The sequence below is a fragment of the Lithobates pipiens genome, unplaced genomic scaffold, assembly GCF_037356315.1.
Source record: "Lithobates pipiens isolate NorthernLeopardFrog02 unplaced genomic scaffold, aLitPip1_a1.2 Scaffold_13, whole genome shotgun sequence".
Lineage (NCBI taxonomy): Eukaryota > Metazoa > Chordata > Amphibia > Anura > Ranidae > Lithobates > Lithobates pipiens.
This window is the reverse complement of record NW_027507718.1, coordinates 475,462,865-475,477,731: the sequence shown is the minus strand read 5'-3', so window position 1 is coordinate 475,477,731 and position 14,867 is coordinate 475,462,865.

Sequence of the window (14,867 nt, the reverse complement as noted above, 5' to 3'; positions counted from 1 at the left end):
CAGTAACCACTAATCGTTCTCTTTTTTTGCCAATTTGTATAGGGACAGGAAGGAAGCAGTGTTGTCAGGCAGTGAGGGTAATTTTAAAGACTTGCTGTTATTATTAGTTCCACAAAGGTTCTTTTCAGGACTGGTATCAGTGGTACAGTAATAGGCTTGTACATGTATAATATTCTTTCTTCCAAATATAGAAAGGATATTATACTTGACTGCTGCCCTTCTGCTGCAGTCTGCTAAACATTCACAACTCACTTGTTCCACAAAAGTTCTTATAAGGACTGGTAACTTGGTATAGGGTGCTACGGTACATAGGCTTGAGTGCGGTACAGTCTGCTGTTCTGTAAGGACCGCTATCGGTCCACAATAGATAGGGTTGACGTGCACCACTGCTGACCGCTGCCCTATACTGCAGCAGTCCTTCAGCGGTATAGGGACTGACGTACAGTCTGCTAATCACTAACACACAACCTGCTTGTTCCACAAAAGTTCTTATAAGGACTGGTAACTTGGTATAGGGTGCTACGGTACATAGGCTTGAGTGCGGTACAGTCTGCTGTTCTGTAAGGACCGCTATCGGTCCACAATAGATAGGGTTGACGTGCACCACTGCTGACCGCTGCCCTATACTGCAGCAGTCCTTCAGCGGTATAGGGACTGACGTACAGTCTGCTAAACACTAATACACAACCTGCTTGGTCCACAAAAGTTCTTATAAGGACTGGTAACTTGGTATAGGGTGCTACGGTACATAGGCTTGAGTGCGGTACAGTCTGCTGTTCTGTAAGGACCGCTATCGGTCCACAATAGATAGGGTTGACGTGCACCACTGCTGACCGCTGCCCTATACTGCAGCAGTCCTTCAGCGGTATAGGGACTGACGTACAGTCTGCTAAACACTAATACACAACCTGCTTGGTCCACAAAAGTTCTTATAAGGACTGGTAACTTGGTATAGGGTGCTACGGTACATAGGCTTGAGTGCGGTACAGTCTGCTGTTCTGTAAGGACCGCTATCGGTCCACAATAGATAGGGTTGACGTGCACCACTGCTGACCGCTCACCTATACTGCAGCAGTCCTTCAGCGGTATAGGGACTGACGTACAGTCTGCTAATCACTAACACACAACCTGCTTGTTCCACAAAAGTTCTTATAAGGACTGGTAACTTGGTATAGGGTGCTACGGTACATAGGCTTGAGTGCGGTACAGTCTGCTGTTCTGTAAGGACCGCTATCGGTCCACAATAGATAGGGTTGACGTGCACCACTGCTGACCGCTGCCCTATACTGCAGCAGTCCTTCAGCGGTATAGGGACTGACGTACAGTCTGCTAAACACTAACACACAACCTGCTTGGTCCACAAAAGTTCTTATAAGGACTGGTAACTTGGTATAGGGTGCTACGGTACATAGGCTTGAGTGCGGTACAGTCTGCTGTTCTGTAAGGACCGCTATCGGTCCACAATAGATAGGGTTGACGTGCACCACTGCTGACCGCTGCCCTATACTGCAGCAGTCCTTCAGCGGTATAGGGACTGACGTACAGTCTGCTAAACACTAATACACAACCTGCTTGGTCCACAAAAGTTCTTATAAGGACTGGTAACTTGGTATAGGGTGCTACGGTACATAGGCTTGAGTGCGGTACAGTCTGCTGTTCTGTAAGGACCGCTATCGGTCCACAATAGATAGGGTTGACGTGCACCACTGCTGACCGCTCACCTATACTGCAGCAGTCCTTCAGCGGTATAGGGACTGACGTACAGTCTGCTAATCACTAACACACAACCTGCTTGTTCCACAAAAGTTCTTATAAGGACTGGTAACTTGGTATAGGGTGCTACGGTACATAGGCTTGAGTGCGGTACAGTCTGCTGTTCTGTAAGGACCGCTATCGGTCCACAATAGATAGGGTTGACGTGCACCACTGCTGACCGCTGCCCTATACTGCAGCAGTCCTTCAGCGGTATAGGGACTGACGTACAGTCTGCTAAACACTAATACACAACCTGCTTGGTCCACAAAAGTTCTTATAAGGACTGGTAACTTGGTATAGGGTGCTACGGTACATAGGCTTGAGTGCGGTACAGTCTGCTGTTCTGTAAGGACCGCTATCGGTCCACAATAGATAGGGTTGACGTGCACCACTGCTGACCGCTGCCCTATACTGCAGCAGTCCTTCAGCGGTATAGGGACTGACGTACAGTCTGCTAAACACTAATACACAACCTGCTTGGTCCACAAAAGTTCTTATAAGGACTGGTAACTTGGTATAGGGTGCTACGGTACATAGGCTTGAGTGCGGTACAGTCTGCTGTTCTGTAAGGACCGCTATCGGTCCACAATAGATAGGGTTGACGTGCACCACTGCTGACCGCTGCCCTATACTGCAGCAGTCCTTCAGCGGTATAGGGACTGACGTACAGTCTGCTAAACACTAATACACAACCTGCTTGGTCCACAAAAGTTCTTATAAGGACTGGTAACTTGGTATAGGGTGCTACGGTACATAGGCTTGAGTGCGGTACAGTCTGCTGTTCTGTAAGGACCGCTATCGGTCCACAATAGATAGGGTTGACGTGCACCACTGCTGACCGCTCACCTATACTGCAGCAGTCCTTCAGCGGTATAGGGACTGACGTACAGTCTGCTAAACACTAATACACAACCTGCTTGGTCCACAAAAGTTCTTATAAGGACTGGTAACTTGGTATAGGGTGCTACGGTACATAGGCTTGAGTGCGGTACAGTCTGCTGTTCTGTAAGGACCGCTATCGGTCCACAATAGATAGGGTTGACGTGCACCACTGCTGACCGCTCACCTATACTGCAGCAGTCCTTCAGCGGTATAGGGACTGACGTACAGTCTGCTAAACACTAATACACAACCTGCTTGGTCCACAAAAGTTCTTATAAGGACTGGTAACTTGGTATAGGGTGCTACGGTACATAGGCTTGAGTGCGGTACAGTCTGCTGTTCTGTAAGGACCGCTATCGGTCCACAATAGATAGGGTTGACGTGCACCACTGCTGACCGCTCACCTATACTGCAGCAGTCCTTCAGCGGTATAGGGACTGACGTACAGTCTGCTAAACACTAATACACAACCTGCTTGGTCCACAAAAGTTCTTATAAGGACTGGTAACTTGGTATAGGGTGCTACGGTACATAGGCTTGAGTGCGGTACAGTCTGCTGTTCTGTAAGGACCGCTATCGGTCCACAATAGATAGGGTTGACGTGCACCACTGCTGACCGCTCACCTATACTGCAGCAGTCCTTCAGCGGTATAGGGACTGACGTACAGTCTGCTAATCACTAACACACAACCTGCTTGTTCCACAAAAGTTCTTATAAGGACTGGTAACTTGGTATAGGGTGCTACGGTACATAGGCTTGAGTGCGGTACAGTCTGCTGTTCTGTAAGGACCGCTATCGGTCCACAATAGATAGGGTTGACGTGCACCACTGCTGACCGCTGCCCTATACTGCAGCAGTCCTTCAGCGGTATAGGGACTGACGTACAGTCTGCTAAACACTAATACACAACCTGCTTGGTCCACAAAAGTTCTTATAAGGACTGGTAACTTGGTATAGGGTGCTACGGTACATAGGCTTGAGTGCGGTACAGTCTGCTGTTCTGTAAGGACCGCTATCGGTCCACAATAGATAGGGTTGACGTGCACCACTGCTGACCGCTCACCTATACTGCAGCAGTCCTTCAGCGGTATAGGGACTGACGTACAGTCTGCTAATCACTAACACACAACCTGCTTGTTCCACAAAAGTTCTTATAAGGACTGGTAACTTGGTATAGGGTGCTACGGTACATAGGCTTGAGTGCGGTACAGTCTGCTGTTCTGTAAGGACCGCTATCGGTCCACAATAGATAGGGTTGACGTGCACCACTGCTGACCGCTGCCCTATACTGCAGCAGTCCTTCAGCGGTATAGGGACTGACGTACAGTCTGCTAAACACTAATACACAACCTGCTTGGTCCACAAAAGTTCTTATAAGGACTGGTAACTTGGTATAGGGTGCTACGGTACATAGGCTTGAGTGCGGTACAGTCTGCTGTTCTGTAAGGACCGCTATCGGTCCACAATAGATAGGGTTGACGTGCACCACTGCTGACCGCTGCCCTATACTGCAGCAGTCCTTCAGCGGTATAGGGACTGACGTACAGTCTGCTAAACACTAATACACAACCTGCTTGGTCCACAAAAGTTCTTATAAGGACTGGTAACTTGGTATAGGGTGCTACGGTACATAGGCTTGAGTGCGGTACAGTCTGCTGTTCTGTAAGGACCGCTATAGGTCCACAATAGATAGGGTTGACGTGCACCACTGCTGACCGCTCACCTATACTGCAGCAGTCCTTCAGCGGTATAGGGACTAAGAGTTTTGTCACAGGGTCATTTAAAAAATGACATGCAGAGGAAGAGGCAGGCCCTTCCGCAGGGGTGGTAGGGGTAGGGCAGGAGCAACAGGCTTGAGCCAAAGTGGGAAGTTGCAGAAGGTGCGTTCAATTACTTTAAAGGATGCACCAGACTTGGTTGAGTGGCTCGCTCAGCCTTACTCTTCTGCACCCTCCTCATCCTCTCGATCTGCACCCTCTTCTTCACTCTCTGCTATGTGCACCCCCAAAGACACTACCACCAACAACACGACCACCACCACCACCACCACATACCTTCCGCTTGAGTCACTGGAATTATTTTCCGATCCATATCAAGAGGACATTTCTGATGCGCAGCCACTCTTGGTATTGGATCAGGAAGAGGAGGTAGCAACAAGCGCTACTCAGCAGTCTGACGCCAGTACCCAGATCAGCCCAAGGAGGAGGTTGGTCCCCGGTGTTGCTGCCTACTCTACTTATAGCGGTGGGGAAGGTGACGTTGATGATGACGTGTCTAGTGATGTCACGTGGGTGCCCACAAGAGAGGAAGAGGAGGGGAGTTCAGAGGGAGATATGGACCAGCAGATAGGGAGGAGAAGCAGCAATGACTTACATTGCACAGCAGGGACAAAGCAGACTGCAAATGTATCAGGAGCGAGTCATCGACCATGTACGGTCACATCTGGCGCTCCCAGGACACCGGCACATGGCTCCGCAGTGTGGGCTTTTTTTAACGTGTCCGCTGCTGACAATAGCGTTGCCATCTGCAATCTTTGCAGTCAACGCGTTAGTCGCGGTAAGCCCAATACTCACCTAGGGACGACCGCCTTAAGAAGGCACATGAGCAGCCATCACCGAGCCCAGTGGGAGCAACGGAACACACAAAGCCACACTGCAGGCTCTCACCGTCCAGCCTCGTCTTCTACTTCTCCTTCTCCTCTCTCCTCACAATTGTCCTCCACTCCACCTTCCATCACGCCAAGCTCACATTTTTCTGCAAAAAGGCAGGCTTCCGTGGGCCTAATGTTTGAGCGTAAAAAAATGATGACGCCGGATAACCCTCTTGCCCAACGGTTGGCGGCTGGCTTGTCAGAACTCATAGCCCGCCAACTACTGCCATATAAACTGGTGGACTCGGAGGCCTTTCGCAAATTTGTGGCCATTGGAACACCACAATGGAAGGTCCCAGGAAGGAAGTATTTCTCAGAGAAGGGCATCCCAGAGCTATATGGCCATGTTCAGCGGCAAGTGAATGTATCTCTGGCACACAGTGTCGGTGCCAAGATACATCTGACCACAGACACGTGGTCTAGCAAACACGGGCAGGGAAGGTATATCAGTTTTACTGCCCACTGGGTGAACCTTCTGACGGCCGTCAAGCATGTAACCCGTGGCACCCGTGTAGATTTGGTTTTACCGCCACGGATTGCATGCAGGCCTGACTCTTCTTCTCCTCCTCCTACTCCATCCTCCTCCCTCTCCTCCTCAGCTGCCTCCTCCTTTTCCGCTGCTAGCGTCTCTTCCACTGCACCGCCCAAGCTCCCCAGAACCTATTCCACATGCCAGGTGAGACGTTGCCATGCCGTGCTGCGTCTGTTGTGCCTGGAAGCAAAGAGCCACACTGGCCCGGCACTCCTTTCAGCTTTGCGTTCACAGGCAGATGAGTGGCTAACACCGCTCAATTTGACAGTTGGTAAAGTGGTGTGTGACAACGGTGCCAATCTGCTTAGCGCATTGAAACAGGGCAAAATCACGCACGTGCCGTGCATGGCACACGTCTTAAACTTGGTCGTGCAGCGATTCCTTGTCAAATACCCTGGGGTCCAGGACATCTTGCGGCAGGCAAGGAAAATCTCGGCCCATTTCAGAAGATCTTACACGGCCATGGCTCGCCTTGCTGACATTCAGCGGCGACACCATCTGCCGGTCAGACGTCTTATTTGCGATTGCCCGACGCGATGGAACTCAACCTTCTATATGCTTGATAGGCTGCTCCAGCAGAAACGTGCAGTTAACGTCTACCTGTATGAACTCTGCGAAAGAAACGGTTCTGGGGAGCTGGGTTTTTTTTCACCGCGCCAGTGGCTGCTCATGCGCGACACATGCAGACTTCTGCGGCCATTTGAGGAGATCACCAAACTGGTCAGTCGCAGCCATGGCGCCATCAGTGACATGGTACCTTATGCCTTCTTTCTGGAGCGTGCATTGCGTCGTGTCATTGATCAGGCTGTGGAGGAGCAGGAGCGGGAAGATGAGGAAGTCGCAATGCTGGATGAATTCCCAGGGGGGGCTACTCTATCTGAGACAAGTCAACAACAGGAGTCTGATGAGGAGTCAGAGGAGGATGGTGCCGGGGCGGATGAGCAGGAGCAAGAAGAGCATGCTTTAAACCTTTCTGGGATCCCTGTTGTGCGAGGATGGGGAGAGGAGAATGAAGAGGACGACATTATCCTGGATGATGAGCAGGAGCCAGGCCACCACACCGCTTCCACTTTAGTGCAAATGGGGGCCTTCATGCTCCAGTGTTTTAATAGGGACCCCCGTATAAAAAGCATGAGGGTCAAGGACCAGTACTGGGTGGCAACGTACTTAGACCCCCGGTACAAACACAAAATGGCGGAAATGTTACCGCCGTCGCAGAGGGCTGTCAGAATGCAGCACTTCCAGGCCTTGCTTCGAGAAATGCTGCATTCTGCTTTTGCGTGCGCTGGCAGAGGAGCAATTCCCACTCCCAGAGAAGGATTTGCGGGTACCAATCCAACAGCGCCTGCAAGAAGAGGCCGGTTTGAAGATGTGTTGGTGACTTCGGATATGAGGTCATTCTTTCAGCCGACCCATCGACAGGTGTCATCCGGATCCAGCATCAGGGAACGCCTAGACCGTCAGGTGTCCGACTACATTGGGTTAACGGCCGATGTGGACGCTCTGAGGAGTGATGAACCCCTAGACTACTGGGTGGGCAGGCTTGACCTCTGGCCAGAGCTTGCCCAATTTGCAATCGAACTGTTGGCTTGCCCCTCATCCAGTGTCCTGTCCGAAAGGACGTTCAGCGCAGCAGGGGGGATTGTGACCGATAAGCGTACTCGCCTAGCTCACCACAGTGTTAACTACCTCACATTTCTAAAAATGAATGAGGCATGGATCTCGGAGGAATTCAACACATGTGATCAGTAGACCATGTATATGTCTATAAACAATTTTTGGAATCAAGCACACAGACCTTCTTAATTCATTTGGCTCACTTCCCTGACCCAAAAAAGCACACCGTACTATATGCCCCTACCCTCCTCTTTGAAGAGGTTGAGCGGTGTCATATTTCTACTGGGGCTGCTTATTATGAGGGGTTCCCACCATCCCTGTGCTGTGCTGACTTCCTCCTGGGTGTTCTTATTATGAGGGGCTCCCACCATCCCTGTGCTGTGCTGACTTCCTCCTGGGGGTTCTTATTATGAGGGGATCACACCATCCCTGTGCTGTGCTGACTTCCTCCTGGGGCTGCTTACGGTGCTGCTGTCAGCGCTGTATGTCACGGAGCTGCTGTCAGCGCTGTATGTCACGGAGCTGCTGTCAGCGCTGTATGTCACGGAGCTGCTGTCAGCGCTGTATGTCACGGAGCTGCTGTCAGCGCTGTATGTCACGGAGCTGCTGTCAGCGCTGTATGTCACGGAGCTGCTGTCAGCGCTGTATGTCACGGAGCTGCTGTCAGCGCTGTATGTCACGGAGCTGCTGTCAGCGCTGTATGTCACGGAGCTGCTGTCAGCGCTGTATGTCACGGAGCTGCTGTCAGCGCTGTATGTCACGGTGCTGCTGTCAGCGCTGTATGTCACGGAGCTGCTGTCAGCGCTGTATGTCACGGAGCTGCTGTCAGTGCTGTATGTCACGGAGCTGCTGTCAGCGCTGTATGTCACGGAGCTGCTGTCAGCGCTGTATGTCACGGAGCTGCTGTCAGCGCTGTATGTCACGGTGCTGCTGTCAGCGCTGTATGTCACGGAGCTGCTGTCAGCGCTGTATGTCACGGAGCTGCTGTCAGCGCTGTATGTCACGGAGCTGCTGTCAGCGCTGTATGTCACGGAGCTGCTGTCAGCGCTGTATGTCACGGAGCTGCTGTCAGCGCTGTATGTCACGGTGCTGATGTCAGTGCTCTGTATTACGGTGCTGCTGTCAGTGCTCTGTATCTCCTGCACCCTCTTGTTTGCCTACCCTGGTCCCTGACCTTCCCTCTCCTCCATTGCCTTCATTAGCTCCATAGTCCTGAATTGTCAGAACAATTTCCCAAATAAAAAAAAAATGCTTGTAGTTATCGATCCCAAATTCACCTCATACATGTATTATGCTATTGTCCAGGTGGTGGGACTACGTGCTACCCCCTAATAATTACCCCGTGGCCGCAAATTCGACCTAAAGGTTTGCGAAATTCGCCTCCCATTGAAGTCAATGGAGCCCGCGGCGAACGGTCGTTTTCGCGAACGTTTGTGTCCGTTCGCGTTTCGCGTTCGCGAAACGTCCCGTCGGAAGTTCGTCCATCACTAATGGCAGGATAACATGGGGATGTGACATCAAATCAATGGCAATGACGGGGTTTTATTAAATGGATGTTTCAATTAACAATGTAATAAAGGGCTTTCAAACAGGTTAAATCTGTTTATATTGATTTTGGATAATTTTTTAGATGTTTATGTTTGTAAAATGATGGTTTATAGCTGTATTTAAGTCAAAACTTTTTCATTTTTGTATAGAGTAAGTAAAGGTTAAAATAAAATGTATGTTTTTTGTTTGTTTTTTACCATATGTGCCGCATTGTAGAAACTTCCCTTCATTTCCTGTCCAGTAGACACAATAGAAAGTCCCCATTAATGGATTTCTCCTATAATCCTGTGCTGGTGACAACTCTGACTTTGGATTTTGATGGTCTGGTGATCACCAGAACAAATAGAGAATTGAAGCTACTTAATGGGAGCACAGACAGCAATTAGAACTCAATATGTAGATACAATATGAAGTCCCCATTGAAAGATTTCTGCTCTTTTCCTGTGCTGGTAACAACTCAGAAATTTGGATTTTGATGGTCTGGTGATCCTCAAAACAAATAGAGAATTAAAGCCACCTAATGGGAACACAGACAGCAATTACAACCCAATAGTGAGTATCCCCCCCCCCCCCCCCCCGGCTCCTGGGATGGCATCACATATCCCAGGAGGCTTCAGGACAGCCTCTTCCAGTCGATGCATGCTTAGTGGGGGCAAACTGTGGCTGATCAGGAAGTCACAGCCAGCTAAAGAATCCAAGATGGTGACACTGGACTAAAGACAGCACTGAAGACTTTGGGTGTGAGGAAGACAGTATTGGACTTCTTGGACTGCCAAGTACATGTTTTTCTAGGACAAGTGTAGAGACGCGCCAGTAAAGAACTTTGTCACATGTGTGGTTGATTCGAAGATGTTTAATGTATATCTTAGTTGACAGGTGATATGAAAAGTCAACCCATTTCAGGGCAAATGCCACTGTGTGGATGGATGTGGCCAAAACAGACCTGGAACTGTCAGACAGTATCTAAATGCTTGTATTCGCAGTTGTCCTCCAGTTCTGTTCTTGCCACATTTAACCACACAGCCCTGGTGAAGGGGGAGGCATTTTTCCTGAAAGGCGTTGACTTTTCATATTACCTGTGAACTAAGATATACAATAAACGTCTTAAAATTCAACCACTCTTGTGACAAACTTCTATGCCGAGCACCTTCTAGATCCTCCATGAAGCACCTTTCCATTGCTTTCAGAGAGGCAGCAGCTTGAGATCTTAACAAGTCTCACAAACACTTTCACTGGCTACAAGCCCCGTGAAGGACAAAGTACCTAGTCTTAATCAACCCTATGTGGGACTCGAACATACACCGTTCCAGCTCTGTCATACACACACATTATATGTTTTCTAACTTGTAGATGCTGACTTTTACTGTTGTACAACCTAGGTGAAGTTCCTCTTTAATCCAATCATCATGAAACGTGTCAAGGCAGATGTTGATTGTCTAAGAACATGACAAAGGGTGTGCAAGTTTGTGATACCTCCCTGTTCTAATGACATATGGTTCCATGAAGTTTGGGGCAGAAGTTAATTGTTCAGGTCTGTTTCTGGCAGAGTGATTTATAATTATCATATAGCATAATATACTGTAGTACCAAACTTGTGTTTTGATGTAGCATATGCATGGAACTGAAATGTCCATTTTGAGTGTACTGAGTTGATAAAATTTATAACTTGCAAAATATGGGCAGAAACAAATATTCCATATGTGGCTGTCCGTATTTGTCTCTGTACAGTATTTAAGCCTTCAGCCTGGTTTTTACTTTTCTGAACAAGCATTTTCCTCAACATGGGTTTTGATGACATCTGTCTATTGCTTTCCCTAAGCTTTACATCTGGTCATCTGTAGTATTAAATGTATGGAATGGCTGTGATGCGTGAAGCATGGAGCGTGACATCATAGAGGAAATTGTTGACACGATGCATTATAGAGTGTGGCCTTCAGAGCCAGGATTCATTTTTCCACCCTACTCCAACTGTACCACCAACATTCAGCTTCATGGTGTTTATGGGCACCAGCTGGCTATGCCCTGCGATGATTGTCATGAGACCAAGAATTAAATTAAATGACAGTTTTAAACTCATATTGGATCATACCCTGAGACATAGACATGCTATAAAGATGTGATAAATGATGACTTACATATTAGTTCTTTGCATAATGGCTTCAAGTTCTATTAAATGGGTTAAAAATACAATTAATGCCAACATGTATTCATAAAAAGAAATTATTATATGCTATTTTTTTCACCCGCATATGCAACATTTCCTAGTTGCTTTTCATTAAGTTATTTTTGATTGATTTTTTTCTCTCATTTGATGTATACAATATATAAACAAAATATTACAATATTTATACAGATCTTGCTTTGACTACTCTGACCTCCTGTCTATATATTTCTGATTTTATGGAGTTTGCACATCCATCTTTAGACCTATTATCTAACCACAATCTGGGTATCTGCTACAGGTGTTGTCCTCCTTGTCTGGCACCCCCTGGGGGGCTCTTACATGAGGGACTCCTTGTAAGTCATACCCAGGGGTAGACTGACCATTCGGCCACTCAGGCATCGCTAGGGGGCCCCATCAGGGTTTCCAGCTTCAGTAAAACCAGGGACAGTATGTAAAAATCTGTGTTTTTTTTACATCTGTCTCCGAAATGTCCCTTACCGACATCCTTTTGGTCTAAAATCCAGAGATCATAGCTGCCCCACCTCTCCGGTACTTTCTAAGTCAATAGTAGGGATGAGCCGAACACCCCCCGGTTCGGTTCGCACCACAACTTTCGAACGGACCCCAAATTCGTACAAACTTTAGAACCCCATTGAAGTCTATGGGACTCGAACGTTCCAAATTAAAAGTGCTAATTTTAACGGCTAATATGCAAGATACTGTCCTAAAAAGGGTTTGGGGACCTGGCTCCTGCCCCAGGGGACATGGGTCAATGCCTAAAATGTTTTTAAAAATGGCCGTTTTGGCGGGAGCACTGATTTTAATGACGATTAAAGTGAAAAAAAAAAAGTGAAATATTCCTTTAAATATGGTGCCTGGGGGTGTCTGTAGTATGCCTGTGAAGTGCCACATGTTTCCCGTGTTTAGAACAGTCCCTGCACAAAATGACATTAAACAGAAATAACATTATTGAAAACTGCTTGCGGTTTTAATGTTATATCTGGTTCCTGCAATATGGTTGAAAACCATTGAGAAAAATGGCATGGGTAGCCCTCCCTGCCCATTACCAGCCCCTTTGGGTCTTGTACGCATATTAAGGGGAACCCCGTACCCATATTAAAAAAAGGAAATGCGTGTGGCCCCCAGGCCCTATATACTCAGAACAGCAGTATACAGGCGGTGCAAACAAGACAGGGACTGTGTAGGTTTGTTGTGTTAAGTTGAATCTGTTTGTAATTTTCAACTGGTACATTTTTAAAGTGTAGCTCCAGTCAAAAAAACTATTTTTAAGCTTTTTGGAAAACATAGGGAAGGGTTATCACCCCTGTATAATTTGTTTTGTCGTCCATCTTTTTTCATCTCACTTGCTGTTGTCTCCTTCCGTTTGCAAGTAGGAGATGTTTGTAAGTTGGATGTTTGAAAGTAGGGGCCTGCCCTATATGCTCTGCAGAAATGGCGGAACAAGGTGTTGGTTTTGCCACAACATTGTAAGCCCTCAAAGTGACTCTTGGTGGGCGCTGGAGCGCCCTGCTGTGAACGATTATATCAAGAATTGTAATTACATGCCATTGTTGAACAGTGGTAGAAAAATTGACGTTTGGTGGTTGTGGTGCTGGTGCCACAACACTATAAGTCCTCACAGTTACTCTGGGTGGGCACAGGAACGGGCCCTCCTGTGAAATATTATATCAAGAATTGTAATTACATGTCCCTGTTAAACAGGGGCAGAAAAATTGGGCTTTAGGCACTGGTGCTGGTGCCAACACACTGCAACCTCTCCCATATACTCTAGTTTTATTGCAGGAATTAGCCCTGCTGCAAAGCATTGCATCAAAAACTGTAATTAAACGTCCCTGTTAAACAGGGGCAGAAAAATTGGGCCTTAGGCACTGGTGCTGGTGCCACCACACTGCAACCTCTCCCATATACTCTATTTTTTTTGCAGGAATTAGCCCTGCTGCAAAGCATTGCATCAAAAATTGTAATTAAACGCCCCTGTTAAACAGGGGCAGAAAAATTGGGCTGATGGCATCACCCAGAACCAGAAATGTTCTTCCAACATATCAGCGGAGGAGGAAGAAGATAGACAATCAACATAACAGGACAGTCACTCAGCATCAGCATAGGCAGTCTTGAAGGGATGTGATATTTTTTTAAAAATTATTCGGTTACATCAGCTTCAGGTGCTTGGTAGCTGTGGGTGATCCAAGACTGATTCATCTTGATGAAGGTCAGTCGATCAACTGATCACTGAAGGTGCGTTCTGAAAGAACGCTGGATGCAGGACAGGCCAGTAGCTCAATCGCATACTGTGCAAGCTCTGGCCAGTGATCCATCCTCAAGACCCAGTAAGCCAGAGGATTTTCGGTGGGAAAGGTGTCCAAGTCTGACCTTGCCCCTAGGTATTCCTGCACCATGTAAATCAGACGCTGGCGATGGTTGCTGGAACCGATCATACCTTGGGGCTGCGGACTAAAAAATTGTCTGAAAGCATCAGTCAGACGGCCACCTTCTCCACCGCTCCTTCTGACTGATGCCTCAGCAACACGTTGTCCAGGACCAGGAGTTTGTAACCTCCCAGTCTCTGGGAACGCGTTGCACAGACCTTTCTGCAAGGCCTCCCGGAGATGTCTCATCCTCTGCTCCCTCTGCGATGGCAAGATAAGGTTGGCAACCTTACCCTTATTCTTCGGATCAAGGAGAGGGACCATTACTGGCTGGCCACTCTCCTTGATCCGAAGAATACGAGGATCCTTCCGCAGGCTTTGCAGGATCAGGGAGGCCATGCAGCGTAGGTTAGCTGAGGCATTCGGTCCGGAGTCCTCTGGGTCACTAAGGACAACATGATCCGCAGCTACCTCCTCCCAGCCACGTACAAGTCCACGTGTTTCTTGGGACTGTAAATCATCCCTACAAGACTGCTGCTGCTGCTGCTGCTGATGCTGAGTGCCAGCCTCCACCTCCATGCTGACACAATCATATCCTCCTCCTCCTCATCCTCTTCCTGTGTGATGGGTGGCACAGCAGGAACACTGTCTGGATAAAGGGGGCCTTTAGAGGCAAGGAAGTCCTCCTCTTCCTGCCTCTGTTCTGCCTCAAGTGCCCTGTCCATTATTCCACGCAGCGTATGCTCCAAGAGGTGGACAAGAGGTACAGTGTCACTTATGCATGCACTGTCACTGCTCACCATCCTTGTGGCCTCCTCAAACGGTGACAGGACAGTGCATGCATCCCTGATCATGCCCCACTGGCGTGGTGAGAAAAAATCGAGCTCCCCTGACCCTGTCCTGGTGCCGTAGTCACACAGGTACTCATTGATGGCCCTCTGCTGCGTGTGCAGCCGCTGCAGCATGGCCAACGTTGAGTTCCACCTGGTGGGCATGTCACATATAAGGCGGTTCTTGGGCAGGTTCAACTCCTTTTGGAGCTCAGCCAGCCGAGCACAGGCATTAAATGATCGGCGGAAATGCACACAGACTTTCCTGGCCTGCTTCAGGACATCCTGTAAGCCGGGGTACCTGCCCAAGAACCGCTGCACCACCAGGTTAAGGACGTGAGCTACACAGGGCACATGGGTCAGTTGTCCCTGTCGGAGGGCGGAGAGGAGGTTGGTGCCATTGTCACAAACCACCATTCCTGGCTTAAGCTGGCGTGGCGTCAACCACCTCTCGGCCTGCCCCTGCAGAGCTGACAAAACATCCGCCCCAGTGTGGCTCCT